Genomic DNA, 20201 nt, shown 5'->3' on the forward strand with positions numbered 1-20201 from the left:
CAGGATTCAATAACTTCTCTTTATATATAATATAGCAGATTAAGCAAATATACAATACCAAAAGCAGGTTTTCCAACATGGTAGTAAATACAAGTAAAACACAAGCAGAGGAGAGGAGTTTCAGTTTTAGTTTCAGAGATCAGCACAGCATGCAGCTTTAGAACAGTTGACCTAAGCCATGCCCAGGCTCCTTGCTGTCTCCTTCCTTGTTGCTCACACAGCAAATACTGTTTCAGTTTCCAAACAGCCCTCAACTCTCTCACATACCGACAGGATGCTAGCCAGATGAATACCGATGGATGCTGGTAGGCAGAGGCAGATTTTTTTTCCTTATTTTCCTCCTCCAAAACTAAGGTGCACCTTATACTCTAGAACGTCTTATACTCCGAAAAATATGGTAATTTTTTTCCTGCTCTGGCCAAATGTTACTTACAGATTCCCAGCCATTGGGAATTTCTCCTAGTGGAAAAGTGGGGAGCTGTATAAGAGGCCCCACCCTCTATGTTACTCAGAGCCTGGGAAAGCAAGAGATAAAATGTTTTGAGAAAATAAAGATGTTGAAAATCTGCCAGCAGAGAGAATCTTGATATGGGCTCTGCCTCTCGGATTTTAATCTTTTCCAGTGATGCTCAAGCATCTTATCAATTCTCTCTTCAACCAGTAAGGAGCTGATTAGCCACCAGCTCTTCCTGTATTTGCAACTGGGGTAATCTTTGCCATTTTAATCATTCTGAAGTAAGGATGATTAGATAAGGGGCATTTGAATTGTAAGGGTAATTCTTTGTCTAAATGAGTAGTCTACAAATGGAAATAACCAAAGGTAATTCATATAAAGAGGTGTCTTACTGCTATGGTGATTGCATGCTATCATAAGTGGGACCTGGGAACAAAGGAGGGAAATTATGGTCTCACAAGGATTTATGAGCTACAAATAAGACCCAGATCTTTCGACTTCAGAACTGATTAACCAAAAGAAGCTGGAGGTAATCAAGAGAATTTCCTTCAGGGCAGAAAACGTATTGAAATTGTGCTAAGATTTCAGTTATGGCTTGCCAATCCCGACTTTGAGGTGGTTGAAACCAAAGGAAGGAGTAGTCTTGGGAATTGTTTCTCTCAGTGGCAAATTATATTAATGCAATCACTGCAGAACAGTGATTTATCCGATAGGCAGGTATGAATGGATGAAAATTTTTCATCCTTGACCCACATTTCCTCTTTGACCAAGAAAATCAATTGCATCTTTCCTGGCCTGGGAGGCTTGCTTACTGACACCCATTCCTTAGTCACCTGCTGGATATACTATCAAAATATGTTTTCCCTGGGGAGGCCCTTGAAGAACATCTGGAAGCTGCAGGGAGTGCAAAATGCAGCAGTGCAGGCAGTTAGGTGCACTTCTCAATCAAAAGTTCATGTTTTCTTATGAACTGTCCTAGTTTTTAAATATGCTTCTGGGATCAATTCAAGTGTTCTGACCTAGGCTTCCCTAAAAAGCACAAAGCAGAGTCTTGGTCCCGGCAAAACCCCTTTTATTTACATGACTGTGAATTCCTTTCATTCACAGTCAGCAAGGCCTGGCAAACAGTCTTTCAGAGGAATATTTATAAACACAGACCTTATCTTGCTTGGAAAGCTGCCATGTCAATAGTTTCCAAACGCAGTGCAAGGCAAAACTTGGCACAGAGTCTCTGGGATTCACAGACAAATCTTCCCACTCTTGAAAAGACTGAATGAATGAATTGTTTTCTGCAAAAGCCCACTCCCTGTTAGCTCCTCTTTTGTTTCCTATGGGAGGAGCCAAGGTGTAGCTTCCAAGGTGTAGCTTTACTCCCAAGTCGACCCTGCTTTTTTAGTTGTTCTTGTCTTCTGGCAGCTCTCCGCATGCGCACACTGGAATGGGCTCCAGCTGTTCCTCTGCCTCCTTGCTGTCTAGCTCCCTCTCTGCCTCCAACGCAGAGCTCTCGTCTGATCTTTCCCCAGGCCCCAGGACTGCCTTATGTTCCTCCCCAACCTCCTCACTGTCCAACTCTGCTGCCAGCTCCACTGGCCACCAGCGGGCCACAACATCAAGGTGCTGGTGGTAATCTATAAAGCTCTCCATGGCATGAGTCCAGATTAGGTGAGGGACCTCTTCTCCCTGATCATGTCTACCCATCCCATCCCATCCATCATGAAAATCCTATCCATTACAGAGTTTCGCCTGGCAGGATCTAGGAAGGGAGGCTTTGTGATCACTTTACATTACATATTAATGCTTATCTCTCCAGAGATCATATTGGCCCTGCCCTTCCAAATGAGTTTGGAAATTCATTTATTTTGAGATAGCATCGAAGTCTGACAGTTGGACTGTTGGCAAAGCTCTGAAAACATGACAGTGCTTCTAGTCTTTCAGGTGGAATATCATTTGGAACCTGTGAAATAGTTTTCTTGAAAGATTTATATTGGATCCATATTTACGGTTTTTTTTTCTTTGATTGATGCTGCTCATTGTCTTTTTGTTTTATATTTAATGGCTTTTTGCTGAGTTTCTAAAATTACTAGCTGCCCAGAGTAATTTGTTTGAGATGGGCAGTAAATTGAACAAACAAATGAATATGAATATGATCTTCTTACTGAGAATACTACTTTCTTGCCTGCTTTTTAACTGCAACTAGCATTTCAGAGAAATAAATAAATAAATAAATAATTTTATTTCTATACCGCCCTTCTCCCGAAGGACTCAGGGCGGTATACAGCCTATTACATTTGTATTAAAGAGACAAAAGTATCCGTGAGTTCTTCTCTTGTGCTCCCCATTTATTTTTCCCAATTGTCTAACTGTTGCCAGGTAATGAAAATCTATAATGAGATTCAATCTTCTCTTTTTTCCATTTTCCATTCCATTGCCCCATTTCAGTTACATTGTATGGAGATTATAGGATTACCTGCTTTACATGGTACAGGCTCTTCTTTCACCTATTTAGCAAAAAAATAAAAAAATTAAAAAAAATGCACATTTAGCTCCAGCAGGACCTGAATCCTTTTGAGGGTGACAAAGTTTAGAGTGACAAATTCTAGGATACGGTCATTTAAGCGAACCTCGTGTATATTTATGGCTTATGTCTTGTCTTTTAAAGTAGGCTGGAAGGAATTTGAAACCTTCTCTCAAGAGTTTAATGACCCCTAGCTCACCATGCCCCAAGGATTCATAAGTGCAATCATGCTGTGGGATATTTTAAATGGCATGTGGGAAATGTTCCAAAGAGATGCTACCTAGGGAATGGTCAGATAAAAGACAGCATAACCTAAGCGTAGTACACAAAATTATCTGCTACAATGTACTATCTGTCAATGACTACTTCAGCTTCAACTGCAATAATACATGAGCACACAATCGATACAAACTCAAGGTAAACCGCTCCAAACTCGATTGCAGAAAATACGACTTCAGCAACAGAGAGGTCAATGCCTGGAATGCACTACCTGACTCTGTCGTTACATCCTCAACCCCCCATAACTTTAACCTTAAACTGTCTACTGTCGACCTCACCCCATTCCTAAGAAGTCTGTAAGGGGCGTGCATAAGCGCACCAGCGTGCCTACCGTCCCTGTCCTACTGTCCCCATTTATTTGTACCAATTTCCTGTATTAATATCCATGTTTATACTTATTCCTGTTATCTCATACATGTTTGACAAAATAAATAAATAATTAATTAAAAAAAAAAATAGCCTGCAGCTGGGTAGTGGTGGGGCAAGAGGTTCAGAAGAAACCTTCCCTAGTTTCTTGGGCTGTAAAAGAGAAGGCAGGAGAATGTACTTTCAGATTGTAACATTGATATTAGCCTTACCTAGTAGACTAGGCAGGAAACATGACCAGATAACTAATTCTACCTTATTGTAAGGCTATATTAATAAAATCTTACAAGGCTGAAAGTATTCTTCTGCTGTCACCTTTATAGCCTGAAAACATAGGAAAGGTCCCTTCTGAGCAGGGGTGGGTTCTAATTTTTTTTTACTACCGGGTCTGTGGACGTGGCTTATTTTGTGGGTGTGGGTTGGAGGTCATGTGACTAGGTGGGCATGGCTAGCTGGTCAGAGTCTTTTCTGGAAGGTCCTCGCACTTACGACCAGTCCTCGCACTTATGACCCGACTCATTTGTTTGCTTTTAACACTGATCAGCTGTAGGACGGCCCTTTGAAGCCCCACGGCAAGAGTTTAAACAGTTTTTTTCCCTCTAGTCACCAGCTGGGACTCAGGAGGCAGCAATAGATTGGGGGTGGGACCAAATAAAAGGTAAGAATAACGTGGGGGGTGGGAGGGGAGGGCGGGGGGGGAGAACCGGTTCGGTGATGTCATATCGTCACCGCTACCGGCTCGGCCGAACCGGGAGGAACCCTCACTGCTTCTGAGCCTTTTGCTCTACCTACTATTTAGCTGTAGGCTCAGATCCCTCTTACCAGTATCTGCTCCCCAGGCAGCATTTTTTTTTACCCAGTCTACCAAGGTCATTCCCACATATAGAGTACTAAATAAAAGGGAAGTATTTGAAAGAGCCTGCTGTTACAAGAGGGGGAAGGGGAATAAATATTTCATTTAATTAGATTTAAAACATTTCATCTTCATCCAGAACCAATATGTGTAAAAATAATTTATAACTGAAAAACCTTCAGGAGATAACAGCTTCCTTATACTCGCATTTAAAATATATATATATTAAAAACTTAGATAGGAATTATAAAAAATTAAAATCGTTGGATTGAAGGCGAGAGATTATTAGTATGTGAGCTGTAGTGTCACATAACTGGAAATTATCACGTTGAGAAGGGAAGACCGGTAGTAACAAATACAGTTGATGCTATCTCTAAAGACAGTAGTGTATCTGAGAAAATAATGGACGTCCCTATGAATCTATTGTATTGATCATCACATTTTTGGTGCAGAGATATACTATCCATGTATTTAATGAGGACATCAATTTTCAATTATCCCCCTTATTAATATTACTTAAAAGTGCCGAGGTGGCGCAGTGGTTAGAGCACAATACTGCAGGCTACTTCAGCTGACTGCTAGCTGCAGTTCAACAGTTCAAATCTCACCAGCTTAAGGTTGACTCAGTTCCATCCTTCCGAGGTGGGTAAAATGAGGACCCAGATTGTTGGGGGCAATATGCTGACTCTGTAAAACTGCTTAGAGAAGGCTGCAAAAGCACTATGAAGCAGTATATAAGTCTAAGTGCTATTGCTAAGTGCTATTGCTAAAATGTTTGCATTTTTTTGTGTGATTATACATAACAATATTGAAATTTTGCACACTTGAGCAACCTCCCAACTTTTCAAACTTATCGAGGTGTCTGCATATGCATATGCAGTGTATCTTCCCCAAACCCCAAAACTGTCTACTGTTGACCTCACCCCATTCCTAAGAGATCTGTAAGGATCGTGCATAAATGCACCAGCGTGCCTACCATCCCTATCCTAATATTCCTTTTTACTTACTCTTTTCATGTATTCAAATTATGTTTACACTTTTACCTGTTATCTTATATATGCTTGTCAAAATAAAATAAATAAATAAATAAATAAATAAATAAATAAATAAATAAATAAAATAAAATAAAATAAAATAAAATAAAATAAAATAAAATAAAATAAAAAATTTGAGTACACAATTTGAGTAGTGACTGGACACTTCTATAAGTGTCCATGGACAGGAGTCAAAATGGTGGACCTTGTGTCATGACATTTTTTCTTTGTGTGACATGCAAAATAGACTCTACACTTGCTGTTTTACTTCCCCATGGACTCCCAAGGTTTATGGATGATTTATTACCCATGAAGGCTGTACTGCTGACTTTTAGATTAATATATTCTAACAATTAACCTTTTTAAGTTCTTGAAAATAAATCTTTTGAGGTAGTTGATTAAATCTTTTGAGTGCCAACTTTTCCAAACAGGAACATTCTGTAAATTTCTCAATTTGAGTTGTTTATGCGGGAATGTTCCTCACACAGTTGCTGATTCCTATAATTCCTCTTCAAAAAAAAAGCTATGTCATAATAAGTCTGCAACCTCCCCTCAAATTAATCAACTGCTCTAGTCACTGGAGTTAGATGACATATAAATTTAATAGATTAATATTATGAATAACAAACTAGACTCCCATAGACTACAGATAAGTAAAAAGTAAAAATAAAACTGGAATTTTACCTAAAAAGTAAAAAAAAGAAAGAAATGCAATTGGAAACAGAGTGAATGAACTAGGAAATCTTTAGTGGGAATATTTTTCAGGATTTGTGCCCTTTTAAATATTAATAGCATTAGATCCTTTCAAAAAATTTGAAAATGTTACATTTTAAAAAGTTTACACCGTCATAAAAAACATTCATAATTTCCCTTAAAATCTAGTCCTTTCTCATTTGTACAATTACATAATTAGCAGCAACAGTAATATGGAAAAACAGTAACATTCCAGTGCCATTCAGTAATAATGGTAAATCATTAATTGATATTCACTATACTGTAATTCTCCTTCATTATTATATTCACATCTTTAATTGATTTATCTATTTCTACTTTGGATTTACATCTTGTATTTCCTCCAAGAGTTTTTTGCACTCCCATTCCCCCACACACCCATAGCAACAACTTTGAGAAGTGAAGTCATCAGACAGAAGGAGTGAAAGGTACTTTAGAGATCATGTAGTCCAACTGTTTGCAAGGGATCCACTAGTAGACTATCCCTGAAATATAGCCAGTCTAGCTCAGTTTAAACTCCTTCAGGAGAGAATATCTCCTGACATAGCCGCTTGTCCTTTTCTGGATATACTATTGTTGCTCTCTAGCCCTCCTAGTGGCCGGAGGGACAAATATGCCCCAACATACATCTTTATATACTGTTGTTGCTCTCTATCCCCATCTAGTGGCCAGACACACAAATAACAAGTATATTGTTTGAAACTGACCCAACCCTTTTACTCATCAGCCCACACTCTCAAAACAAGTGCACGCTGGAAAGCCAGACTCCATTTCCTTTAGCACTTGGAGAAGGCAGAAGCACATAGAAGAATCCATCTTAATCTGTGGCACATGGTCATCCAAGAACAAACCCACATCCCACACACAGAGCATCGCTGGTGAGATTTAAATGGCTTGTATTTATTAATTGTTATGTTCAGCAGTAACTCAATACTGTCTATCTTGTATTTGGTTTTCATTGTATGTATCCCTATTTTCCCCAGTTTCACCATACCCTGTTCTTTCAATAAAGCATTCAGATCTATGCACATGGTCTGTTTTATTGGAGGATAGGTGGGTTTAGTTGCATGTCGAGCTGCACACAGACTAACGTATAGTGAGAACAGAACACTGGAAGAACTCATATTCTTTAAAAAGAAAGATAGACAGAGTGAGTGTAACAGGTCTGAAGTCATTCAGTGAGCTTCTGGAGGGCTTTTCTTGGGAAGAGAGTGGATTTGTACATGATTCTTCCCAATGCAACTGAACACATACACTATACACACTGGAGGCATACTCTCTAGAAATTCTACCTTACATTTAGTAACTAGCTAACAGCAGAAAATTCACAGACTTGAGTGGCATAGAAGGTTTTATTATGGACAAGAAAGAAATCCTATGCAGAATGATCTCCCTCCCTCCCTCCCTCCCTCCCTCCCTCCCTCTCCTTCCTTCCTTCCTTCCTTCCTTCCTTCCTTCCTTCCTTCCTTCCTTCCTTCCTTCCTTCCTTCCTTCCTTCCTCCCTCCCTCCCTCCCTCCCTCCCATGTCTATTCCTTTTTCTCCTGGACTTTTGAATCTATTCTTTTCTCTATCCTTTTCTTAGCATTCATATTTACATAGTAGATCTAGCTGAAAACAATTAATTCTTACCTTACAAGCTTCCTCTCTTACAGTAAAAAAAATAAAAATAAAAATGAAGGGCTTTGGAACAATAGTGGGCCTTCCCAAGAGAGGCCATCATGACAAAATTACTCCCAAGAGTATCACAAATAACCTCACAACACTGAATGATTTAAACACCTCTCTTGGCTTGACTTAAAATACACGTTCAAGGGCTCTGTCAGACAGAAATCATGGAATATGAAGATAACTTGTGTGAGAGTAACAAAGCAGAAAATCAAAGTCACCAAGAATAACATTGTTGCTCATATCAAGTTTGCAGAAATAAAACGAAACCTCTGCAAACTTCTGGACAGGGAGATAAAATATGTAACTGTATGGGTGTTGTTAAATCCAGTTCTGGTCACCACAATATAAAAAAGATGTTGAGACTCTGGAAAGAGTGCAGAGAAGAGCAACAAAGATGATTAAGGGCCTGGAGGATGAAACATACAAAGAACGGTTACAGGAATTGGGTATGTGTAGTCTAATGAAAAGAAGGACTAAGGGTAACATGATAGCTCTGTTTCAATGTTTGAGGAGCTCCTTCAAGAGGGTCAAACTATTTTCCAAAGCACCAAAAGGCAAGACAAGAAACAATGTTGGAAACTAACCAAGGAGAGAAGCAACCTAGAACTAAGGAAAAATTTCTTAACGTTGAGAGCAATCAACCAATGGAATTGCTTGCTTTCAGAAGTTTTGGGTGCTCCATCACTGGAGGCTTTCAAAAAGAGATTGGACAACCATTTATCTGAAATGGGATAGAGTCTCCTGCTCGAACAGGGGGTTGGACTAGAAGACTTGCAAAATCCATTCCAAGTATATTATTCTATGTTCTATATTCTATAAATCTGGATGAAACCATACACTGAATTTTATAATGATTCCAACCATACAAACAAGAGTATAACAGAATTGATAAGGAAAAACAAATCCAATGTTATGGGGATAGCCAAGATTAAATCCCATGAAAATTGGCTGGATGTAAACCCTGCAGAATGGCCAGATCTAAAACAAAATAGTTTTTTGTTGCAAGATTTCAGGAGTCTATGCCTTCAAATGTTACAGAGTTCAAGCAGTTCATTGTTATGACAGTATGGATAAATGGTTATCAGCTCATCCTATCCTTGGCAACACTCAAAAACTCTTCCAAAGACACACCAATCATTTCCTTGAACTTCTCCATCTATCTTACAGTATCTCCTTTTTCGTCTTTCTCCTCCTCTTACTTTCAACCTTGCCAGGCTGAAGAAGCTTCTTGGATGAGAAGCAAAATGTCTTCAAAGAAAAACCAGAAAGTCCACTTGCCTCTTGAAAAAACATCTTTGGGACTTGCCAAGCCTACTTAGTTACACCCAATGTCAGCTTTCTATCAACTGAAAAAAGACAGCAAGGCAGTCAAGGGTTTTATATATGGAAAATAGCACTAAATCCACAATCATTACTTATCATATTCACCAACAAATCCAAAATATAACATTTTGATTCCCTTGGCACTATACAGGGAATAAAAATGGGCTATCCACCTGCACTGGCTATGGAAGTCTATCAAGATTCTCAGTCATCCAGCTCATGGTTGTCCCAAAGGTGCTTTTTCAAGAGGCAACTGGACTTTCTGGTTTTTTTTTGAACATGTTTCGCTTCTCATCCAAGAAGCTTCTTTAGCTCTGACTGGATGGTGGGGAATGGAAGGATTTATATTCTTTGCAAACAGCTGGTCATTTGCATTATTTTAGAGAGTTGAGACCACTTCAAGGTTTATCTGTGTCCTCAGGGTCACCTGAGTAACGCCTGCCATCTCAAACTGAAGTGCAAATGGTTCCTGTAGTCTACAGTTTTTCTGGAAATCCATTCATATTCCTGCACCATTCAAAGGATGTTCATCCCAAAGTGAATAGCTAAAAGTCTATGGAGATTCTCAGTCATCCAGGTCCTGGTTGTCCCAAAAACTTTCTTGTTTTTTCTCTGAAGATGTCTTGCTTCTCCAAGGAGAGCTGAAAAAGCTTCTTTGGAGGAAAAATGAAGTGTCTTCAAAGAAAAACAAGAAAGTCCAGTTGTCTCCTGAAAAAGGACCTTTGGGACAACCAGGACCTGGATGGCCGAGAATCTCTACAGAATAATAAAGCAACTACTTTTTCAGAGTTTCATCTTTTTTTAGAAATCAAAGCAAGTTCTACAAAAACAAAACTATCATCCAAAAATGAGTAAGGAATATCCAGAATGACATTAGAACAAACTTACTGGGCATTGATCAGAAAGAAAATTTAGCTGCCTCTTGAAAAAGCACCTTTGGGACTGGCTATGAAAATAGGAAAATTCATATGTTGGTGAGGCCTAGTGCACAAAGAAGCACTATCTAATCATTAGTCGTGTGAAACATCTGGTTTCATAAAAATCCTTTCTCTGAATGAAGCTATATCAAGAAAGAGGAAAATGCCTACGCAGCCTTCTTAAAGGAATGTCAATTTTTGAAATGAATTAAAGTTGTTAGGCCACAAGGGGTCTCTCTTGCTTTAATTTTCCTACCAACTTTCCACTGACTATGGTAGAACTGGATACAGTCTTATTTTTTTATGGAAGTATTCAAGATATCAAATAGGGAAGGGAAAGGGAGCAGGGGGAAAGAAAGAGAATATCTATTAGGAAATACAATAGTGAAAATGAAAGGGTAGGTCATTTCAACCCAGCAAGAGGTTCAGCCTGATCATTTGAAAGAGGATCTCATTTACTCTGACAAACACAGCGTACTTAATGTCAGCTTGCCATGAAGCTCTTGTCTACATGCTAAAAGGAAAGCTCCTGCGACATGTAGTAAACCATTCTCACATGCTGTCAGCCCTCTCAGGTAGAGCGGACAAGATACACGATCAGATGAGTTAATTCTACTTCATTGTAAAAGCTGCATTAAAAGAAGCTTGCAAGTCTGAAAGGACGCATCTCCCTCTATCTCCTTTACAACCTGAAAAGACAGCGAGAGTCCCTCCTTTTGCCTCTTATGCAGCTGTGGACTATATAGAAATCATATAGAATCACAGAGTTGGAAGGGACCTTGGAGGTCTTCTAGTCCAACCCCCTGCTTAGGCAGGAAACCCTATACCACTTCAGACAAATGGTTATCCAACATCTTCTTAAAAACTTCCAGTGTTGGAGCATTTACAACTTCTGGAGGCAAGTTGTTCCACTGATTAATTGTTCTCACTGTCACGAAATTTCTCCTTATAACTAAGTTCTAAGTTGCTTCTCTTCTTGATTAGTTTCCACCCATTGCTTCTTGTCCTGCCCTCATGTGCTTTGGAGAATAGCTTGACTCCCCCTTCTTTGTGGCAGCCCCTGAGATATTGGAACACTGCTATCATGTCACCCCTAGTTCTTCTTTTCATTAATCTAGAGATACCCAATTCCAGCAACTGTTCTTCATCTGTTTTAGCCTCCAGTCCCCTAATCATCTTTGTTGCTCTTCTCTGCACTCTTTCTAGAGTCTCAACATCTTTTTTACACCGTGGAGACCAAAACTGAATGCAATATTCCAAGTGTGGCCTCTCTTTTGCCCTCTTATCTGACTGTTCTCTAGGCAGCATTTCTTCACCCCATCTCTCGAGGTCTTTCTCACATACACATTTACATACACTCTGTTACATCTCCGTATTTAACTATTAATTTCATCATCAGATAAAATGATACTGTGGGTATTAAAATAAAATCGTTGACATATGTTCTCTGCATGTTTACCTAAGGCTAATTGTTCATTTTTTTGGGGGGGGGGATGAATATGTTCTGACCTAGGCTCCCTTAAACAGCAGGAAGCAGAGTCTTGGTCTTGGCAAAACCTCTTTCATTTACAGTCAGCAAGGCTTGTCCAAACAGTTTTTCAAAGCAATAGTTATCACACACCTTATCTAGCTTGGCAAGCTGCCACGTAACTTGTTTCCAAATGAGGCAAACGAGGCAAAAGGCAAAATTTGGCACAATCTCTCTCAGAGTCATGGAACAAATGAATTGTTTCCTGCAAAAGCCCAGTCCCTGTTTGCTCCTCTTTTGTTTCCTATGGGAGGGGCCAATCACCTCCAAGGTGTGGTTTTACTCCCAAATCGACCCTGCTTTCTGAGTTGTTCTTGTCTTCTGGCAGCTCTGCGCATGCGCACACTGGGAACAGGCTCCAGCTGTTCCTCTGCCTCACTGCTGTTTAACTCCCTCTCTGCCTCTGACGCAGAGCCCTTGTCCGAGCTTTCCCCAGCTCCCAGGACTGGCCCAAGTTCCTCCCCAACCTCCTCACCATCCGACTCTGCTGCCAGTTCCGCTGGTCGCTGGCAGTCCGCAACAGAATTCAATGTTTATTATTTGACTAGCTTTAGACATGGCTTTACATTCAAAGAGGGACAAGTGATGACCTAAACACGATAATGCAATCATGTAAATGTTGCAATTTATATTTATGTACTTATATGAGACATGAAAAGTATGTAAGCATGGCATTTGTGTAGTTGTATCATTGTGCAGAGGTCTGCTTTTCTCTTTTCAGTGAGTTGCAGATGCTATTATAGACAGCTAAAAAAAAATATTGCTCAGCAAGGAAGAGTTTACATTTTTCTGCTCTATTCTTCACTGATTAGACCATCACACCTGGTTCTGGTTTGCTCTTTGTTGATCAGGACACAACTAGACAGCCAAGAGGATAAAGAAGCAAAAACATATGAAGAATGGTTGGAAATATTAGATACAGTTAGCCTGGAAAAGGGAAGTCTCTGGTGAGCATTAAGATGTCATAGAAATGAAACCATCCCCACCCCCATGTAATCTAATAGTTTCCCTAAAGAAACAAGCAGATGTTGCAAATATTTTAATGACCCCCCAAGTATTTCAGTATAATAAGAAGAAAAACCCTATCTGTGCACATCCATGTTTTTAATTGTAAGTCAATATATACATTCTAGGAAAGCAAGTAAAATCTTATCTAGCCTAGCAGAAGCATTATCTGTGGCCACAGAAATTTACAGATATCAGATTTGTTGGAAAATAAAGGCCTCGTACAAATCAGTGGTGACCCAAGTAAAAGAGGGATGAATGTGAAAGGAATTTATGCCAAAAGAATTATCTTGAATTTAGTGAGTTTCTGGATCTTTTTTTGGTAATAGAAATGGAGCTGAATTAGGAATGGAATGGAATGGAATGGAATGGAATGGAATAGAATAGAATAGAATAGAATAGAATAGAATAGAATAGAATAGAATAGAATAGAATAGAATAGAATAGAATAGAATAGAATCTTTAATGATTTAGTCATTTGACCATACCAAAAGTAATTTTCTAGGAATGCTAGCAATATATACATACCGACATACACAGACATACACAAACATATACACGCACATAAACTTAAATAGTCAACTCAAAGCATGAACACATCTTGTATTCCTTCCTCTTTCTCTCTGAGGTGGTTTGGGCTAAGAAAGTGTGTCTGGCCCAAAGTCCTCCAGCTAGCTTTCATGCAAAGGAGATCTTAACTCAGTTTCTTGCTATCTAGGCCAGCACCTTCACTATTAGACCACACTGGTTCTCTACATGCTTGGCTATGTAGGAGAGAGAGGCAATAGCTTATTTTTATATTATAGATACAAAATCACCAAGATTAAGTAGGAGATTTAAGGAGTAACGTGCCTATGAATTAATTCCAGGAAGCTTAATGGAGAAAGCAAGACAACAATTAACCTGATTCTCTCGATATATATTTGAATTAGTTTCTGATCATTCCCAACCAACATTATGGAAGTTGAAGTCAACCCTTTGAATGAATGAAGAGCCATGGTGGTGCAGTGGTTAGAGTGCAGTATTGCAGGCTAACTCACTGCTCGCCAATTCTGACTGGCTCAAGGTTGACTCATCCTTCCATTCTTCCAAGGACCTAGATTGTTGGGGGAAATATGCTGACTTTGTAAACCACTTAGAGAGTAAAGCACTATAAAGTGATATATAAATCTAAGTGCTATTGCTATATGATATTTATGCTGTGCAGAGTGCTAATTCTTGTATAAATGCTGTACACAGCTAGAGTAAAACATATCCTCAATATAAATGAATGCAAGCCATCTATTGGCTTTCAGATTAATATAAGTTTAAATACATGCCTCTGAGGTTTATGTTCTTTTTGAAAATGAAAAGCCAAGGTTATCAGAATAGAATTTTATATTCATTCTTTCACATACGGGTAAAAATAGGAATGGCAATGAAACATGTGATACCCCAGTTTTCATACAGATCCATCAATCTTATTATATATATATATATATATATATATATATATATATATATATATATATATATATATATATATATATATATATATATATATATATATATATATATATATATATATATATATATATATATATATATATATATATTCATTTCCTCCATCTTTTAGTTGCTGAAAATACAAAAACCTATTTTATTTTGCCTTCCAAAATTGTGCATTTGCTATAATCGAATCCTTTTCTTTACAAATTGGTTTAACCTCACAGTGGCTCCTATAAAATTGGTATTCAGACATAGCTGTGTCTGATTTTAAAATTAAAACAAACAAACAGAAAAAAGATCTAATCCTGTAAGATGCATTTTACTTAAAGAGTCAGAGTCAATTTATTTCAGCTTTCCTGGAGTCACAACTGTCACAATATAAAAAACGAAGCTGTACATCAAAGAGCATTCTATTAACTTTAAATCACAGGATCATAAAAATCGAATTTAACTAGTGCCTCTCCAGATTTTCCAAGACAAGCTGGTTCTGTCCTAGATATATGGGAAATTGAATTTGGGATTTTTTTTTATTCAAAGTATGTGGTCTATTAATACATTGTTGTGTTTTTCCTCTCTTAAGTAGGATTAATAGAGAGAATATATCTTAAAAATGTGTAGATAGAAAGGATGCTTATTGTATGTTAAACCCTTGTGTGTTAAACCAGGTACAGTGTAGAACGGAAAAGTTATATTTTAAATTTGGAATCAGAATATATTCCTTTCTTGTTAAAATTTAAATTGGAGAAGTGAACTTTGCTGATTACAAAATAAAATAAAATAAATACAGGATTGGCTGCTCTTTTCAAAATGATATATTGAGGTTCCAATATTAATGGATTCTATGGCAACTAATACAACAGAGGAACTCAGAAAAGCTGGATGCTTGTTACAGTATATTTGTGTCCTTTGTATGTTTTTCTTAGAAAACAAACACATTAGCTATAAAGATCCCGTTGCTTATGGAAAAAGCAAGGACCAATGGAAAGTAGAACAATAGAATTCTGTATGTTCCTTTTCTATTGATTGAATTAATTGCATTCTTAAGTGGAATTCCCCTGAGAAGGACCTATAGCTGATAATGTCTATTTGCTTGAAGTTTTCCTCCTTGGCAGTAAATTAACAATTTGACCATATTCTAGACCAAGGTGACAAAAATAGCTCAATTTGAAGCATTGATACACCTGATAGGTGAGGAAGTTCATGGTAGCATCAAATAATTTTTACCATTCTCTCTTTTATTTGGAAGAGATTGCATTTTGTTTAACAAATCTAATAACTCACAGCTTCTCAGTATGTTCTTCTTGTTGTCACAGAGAAGAAAGGGTCAGGCCAAAGCATCTGAGGGTAGGACAAGAAGTAATTAAAGAGAGATCCAACCTAGAACTAAGAAGAAATTTTCTGACAGAGAGAACAATTAACCAATGGAACAGCTTGTCTCCTGGAGTTGTGGATGATTCATTTTTGGAGGTTTTCAAGAATACACTGGACAGCCATTTTGATGGGATTATATAAAGGTTTCCCATCTTGAACAAGAGATTGGACTAGAAGATCTCCAAGATTCTTTCCATCCCTATGATTCTATGATTTGCTTTAAGAAATGAGATTTCTCTATTATTGTATATCAATAAAGAGAATGTTTGTAGCTGAGGGTTGAAATGAAAAGTCCTTGGTGCTCTCTGGGCTTGGTTGTTTTCTTGCAAACATCACTGATGATGATGCAAAAAAACAAAACCAAAACCAACCAAGCTTAGAGAGCACCAAATACCCCTCTATTATTGCTTTTCAGATTTTTAATGTTGATGTAAATGTGTCAAGCTATGTAAGTTTTGATCTAAACAATATCTTCCCTGATGTATCTCAAACCAGCTCAGGGCCAAGGGGAAAAATAGAACTATTATAAAATTAATCATTCAACTAAGATTAATAATTTTGTGTTTTGCATGCAAAATCATTAACATTTGCTGATTTCTTTTTTGTTTTCGGTCAAACTGTCTATCTTTTTTACTAATTCACTGTCAGATCAAACACTTGATCTACTGAGTTGTGTTAGCATAAAAGTGACATAAGAGGCAGGGAGGCTAAAGCAGAAGAATGCTTTTATGATGCTTAGATGAGAATGTCACTATTTCTATCTTGAAGGCAAATTCAAGAGATCTGTCAGCTGAGTTTATATGCTTTCAACAATAGTGGCAGATGTAAAGAACACTGCTAGCATCCTTCAGTCCCATCAGGGATTGAACACCCTCTGTTTCCAACTACTGAACATGAAATAAAAGAAATAATTGAAAACGACACTTTTGAGATCTTTTTTCAGCCATTTAGCATGTGGTGAGCCATATCATGGAGTCTTGAATAACTTATTGAGAGGATGCGATGAGGTCTTTTGGGGCACCTACATGAAAATGTGCACATAAAAGCAATTTCCTCTTTTCTGATTTTTATCTTCTAATTCCAAATGAGTTACTCAAAACTTTGAAGAGCTGCATAGTGAAGTGTCTGCCTGCATATGGTATAAATAGAATGCAATAGACTTCTTTATGGGCCAAGTGTGATTGGATACACAAGGAATTTGTCTCTGGTGCCTAAGCTCTCAGTATACATACAAACAACAAAGTAATATAAGATTTCAATAGGAGAAGGTAGTAGGAAAGACGAGAAGAATAACAGCAATACAACCATACTGCATAGGTAAATATCCTTAAACATAAGACAATTCTGTGAGGATTAGGTGTTCTCAGTGGCTAAGACGCTAGCTTGTCGATAAAAAGGTCGTCAGTTCAGAGGTTCAAATCCCTAGTGCCGCGTAACAGGGTGAGCTCCCATTACTTGTCCCTGCTTCTGCCAACCTAGCAGTTCGAAAGCATGTAAAAAATGCAAGTAGAAAAATGGGGACCACCTTTGGTGGGAAGGTAACAGTGTTCCATGCACCTTTGCTGGCCACATGACCACGGAGAAATCTTTGGACAGTGCTGGCTCTTTGGCTTTGAAACGGAGATGAGCACCACCCCCTAGAGTTGGGAATGACTAGCACATACGTGCGAGGAGAACCTTTACCTTAGAATGATGGCACAAGGGGAAAAACTGTCCCTGTGTCTAGTTGTTTTGGTATGCAATGCCCTATAGCAGCGCCCTGAGAGGAGAAGTTGAAACAGTTTATGTCCAGGATGTCAGGTGTCTGTTTTCTCAGCCTTCTTTCTGACTCATGCAATATACAGGTTCTCAATGGAAGGCAAGCTGGTTGCAGTTGTTTTTTCTGCAGTCTTAACTATGCGCTGAAGTCTGTACCTGTCCTGTTTAGTTGCTGTACAGTTATAGAAGTACAAATGACAGACTCAATAATTCCTCTGTAGAACTGTATCAACAGCTTCTGGGGCAGTCTGAACTTTCTGAGTTGCTGCAGGAAGAACATTCTTTGTTGTGCCTTTTTAATGATGGTTCTAACGTTAAGTGTCCACTTCAAGTCTGGGAGATTATAGAGCTCAGAAACGTGAAAGTCTCTACTGTTGATATGGCGTTGTCTAATATTGTAAGAGATGGAGAATAGGAGGGCTCCCCTAAAATCCACTATCATCTCTACAGTTTTAAGTTCACTCAGCTCCAAATTGTTCCGGCTGCACCACAGGGCCAGTTGTCCAACTTCCCATCTGTATGCAGACTCATCACAGTCTTGAATAAGACCAATGACTGTTGTATCATATGCAAATGTCAGTACTTTATAAGAGGGATCCTTTGAGTTGCAGTCATTTGTATACAGAGAGAAAAGAGCAACAGAAAGAGAACGCAGCCCTGGGGATCGACCTATGCTAACTGAACGTGAATTCAATGTGATTTTACCTACTTTTATAGGACCCAGATAAGACTTCACTTTGTTAATATGTATCTATTAAAAGAAACAACTGTGAATTACTATTTAAACCTAATGACAAAATCCCTGGCAGAATAAATTACAGGAATTGAATCCAAGTTAAAAATATAAGTATATTGTGGCCTTTATCCAGTTTTAAATGTGAGGAGAAGATGGAATCCTGTTGATAATACTATTAATGATTTTTTTAAAAAAAGCAAGATCTGCTATAAATACTATTGGCCTCCATATGACAGCAATATGTGATTAGATATGCCCAAGTTGTATCCACATTTCAAAAGTTAGTCCATGGCATCCAGAACAGGGGTGAAATCTACTTACCTTCCTTACCAGTTTGGAAGTGCACGTGCCGCACATCATATACGTGCACAGACCCTTTACACATGCGCAAAACCTTCTGCACATGCGCAGAGGGTAAGAAACATATTACTTCCTGGTTAAAACCAGGAAGTAATGACACTCGGGCGGGTGGGCGGAGCCTCGCACAGCCATTACTACCGGTTCTCTGAACCACCAGCCACAATCGCTACTGGATCGCCTGATCCAGTCCGAACTGGGAGCATTTCACCCTTGATCCAGGAGCAGTATCAATATATTGACATCATATCTCTCATTTGTTTTTGTGGATCTCCAGCTATTTTAATTGACATTTGTAAAAAGTGCTGTCAGGTTTCGATGTCATCTCAAATAAATTGCACTCCCAAACAATTAATCTTTGCTGAAATATTCCATTTATTGAGTACGACAGATCTGGCCCCGACTTCGTCGTAGCCGATACTAACCCTCTGACCCCCAAACCCTTCCCTTTCCATTCCCCAATTCTCATCTTCTCATTGGCCATCTTCCAAGTCAGTCTCCCCAGCTTCTGACCTCACCCCACAGGAATGTTCCCCCCTCCCATCTCATCTCCTAGGGGATATTATCTACAGAGAAAATAAGTAGGTGAAAAGTCAAGCCTCATCTTTTTATGGCAGCATCAGAATGCTGACAAGTGCTTCTTGTATGGCTGCTTTGTTGTTGTATATATTTTGACTAGTGCCTTTTGCTGAGCATAATTCGGAAAAGGTGGCACATAAATATAATGTCAATAAATGTAACGGTATATACCCAAACCAATTACTGGACTGTGACAACAAGAATATGCTGACGAGTATATTGGAGTTTCTGGGGTGATTGACCAATGTACGCAAAGAGAAGCATCTTAGGCAAATGTATGTTTAGTTTAGTTTAGTTTAGTTTATTTGATTTGTATACCGCCCTACTCCCGAAGGACTCAGGGCGGTGAACAGCCAAACAATAAAATACATAGATACAAAAAATTTAAAAACCAGATAAAATCAAATTAAATCATTTTGGCCCAGACAGATTAAAACACCCCAATAATTTAAAAACAGATTAAAATTTACATATTTAAAAAAGGGAAGAGATTAGGCCAAGCCCGCCTGATGGAATAAAAAGGTCTTCACAGCGCGGCGGAAGGTGCGCAGATCCGGGATCCTCCGTATCTCCGGGGGGAGCTCATTCCAGATGGTAGGTGCCCCCACAGAGAAGGCTCTCCCCCTAGGGGCCGCCAGTCGACACTGTTTGGCTGACGGCACCCAGAGGAGTCCCTCTCTATGAGACCGTACTGGCCGGTGGGAGGCTATTGGTGGTAGTAGGCGGTCCCGTAGATAACCAGGTCCTAAGCCATGGAGCGCTTTAAAGGTGGTAAAGGTGCAGAATGGTTTAAGCTTATGTGAATTTTTGCAGAACAATTTGATCTTCAGAAGTGATCTCAACAAGTTACAGAATAACAGAGTTGGAAGGGATCTTAGAAGTCCACCCCTGCTCAAGCAAGAGACCCTATACCATTTCAGACAAATGGCTGTCCAATCTCTTCTTAAAAACCTCCAGTGATGGAGCATACACAATTTCTGAAGGAAAGCTATTCCAGATTAATTGTTTGGTCAGGAAATGTCAATAAGTTCTGGACACAAATTAAAAAAAAAAAAAAAACAGCTATTTAATGCCTGATAATCATGGGCATACAGAAATAGTATCTTTTACTATAGCTATTACCCAAGGGACTAGCTAAAGTAGAGTCACAATTTGGGGGAAAAGATCTCTCTCTCTCTCTCTCTCTCTCTCTCTCTCTCTCTCTCTCTCTCTCTCTCTCTCTCTCTCTCTCCCTCCC

The sequence above is a fragment of the Pantherophis guttatus genome, chromosome 5 (assembly GCF_059756535.1).
Source record: "Pantherophis guttatus breed Tessera chromosome 5, ASM5975653v1, whole genome shotgun sequence".
NCBI lineage: Eukaryota > Metazoa > Chordata > Lepidosauria > Squamata > Colubridae > Pantherophis > Pantherophis guttatus.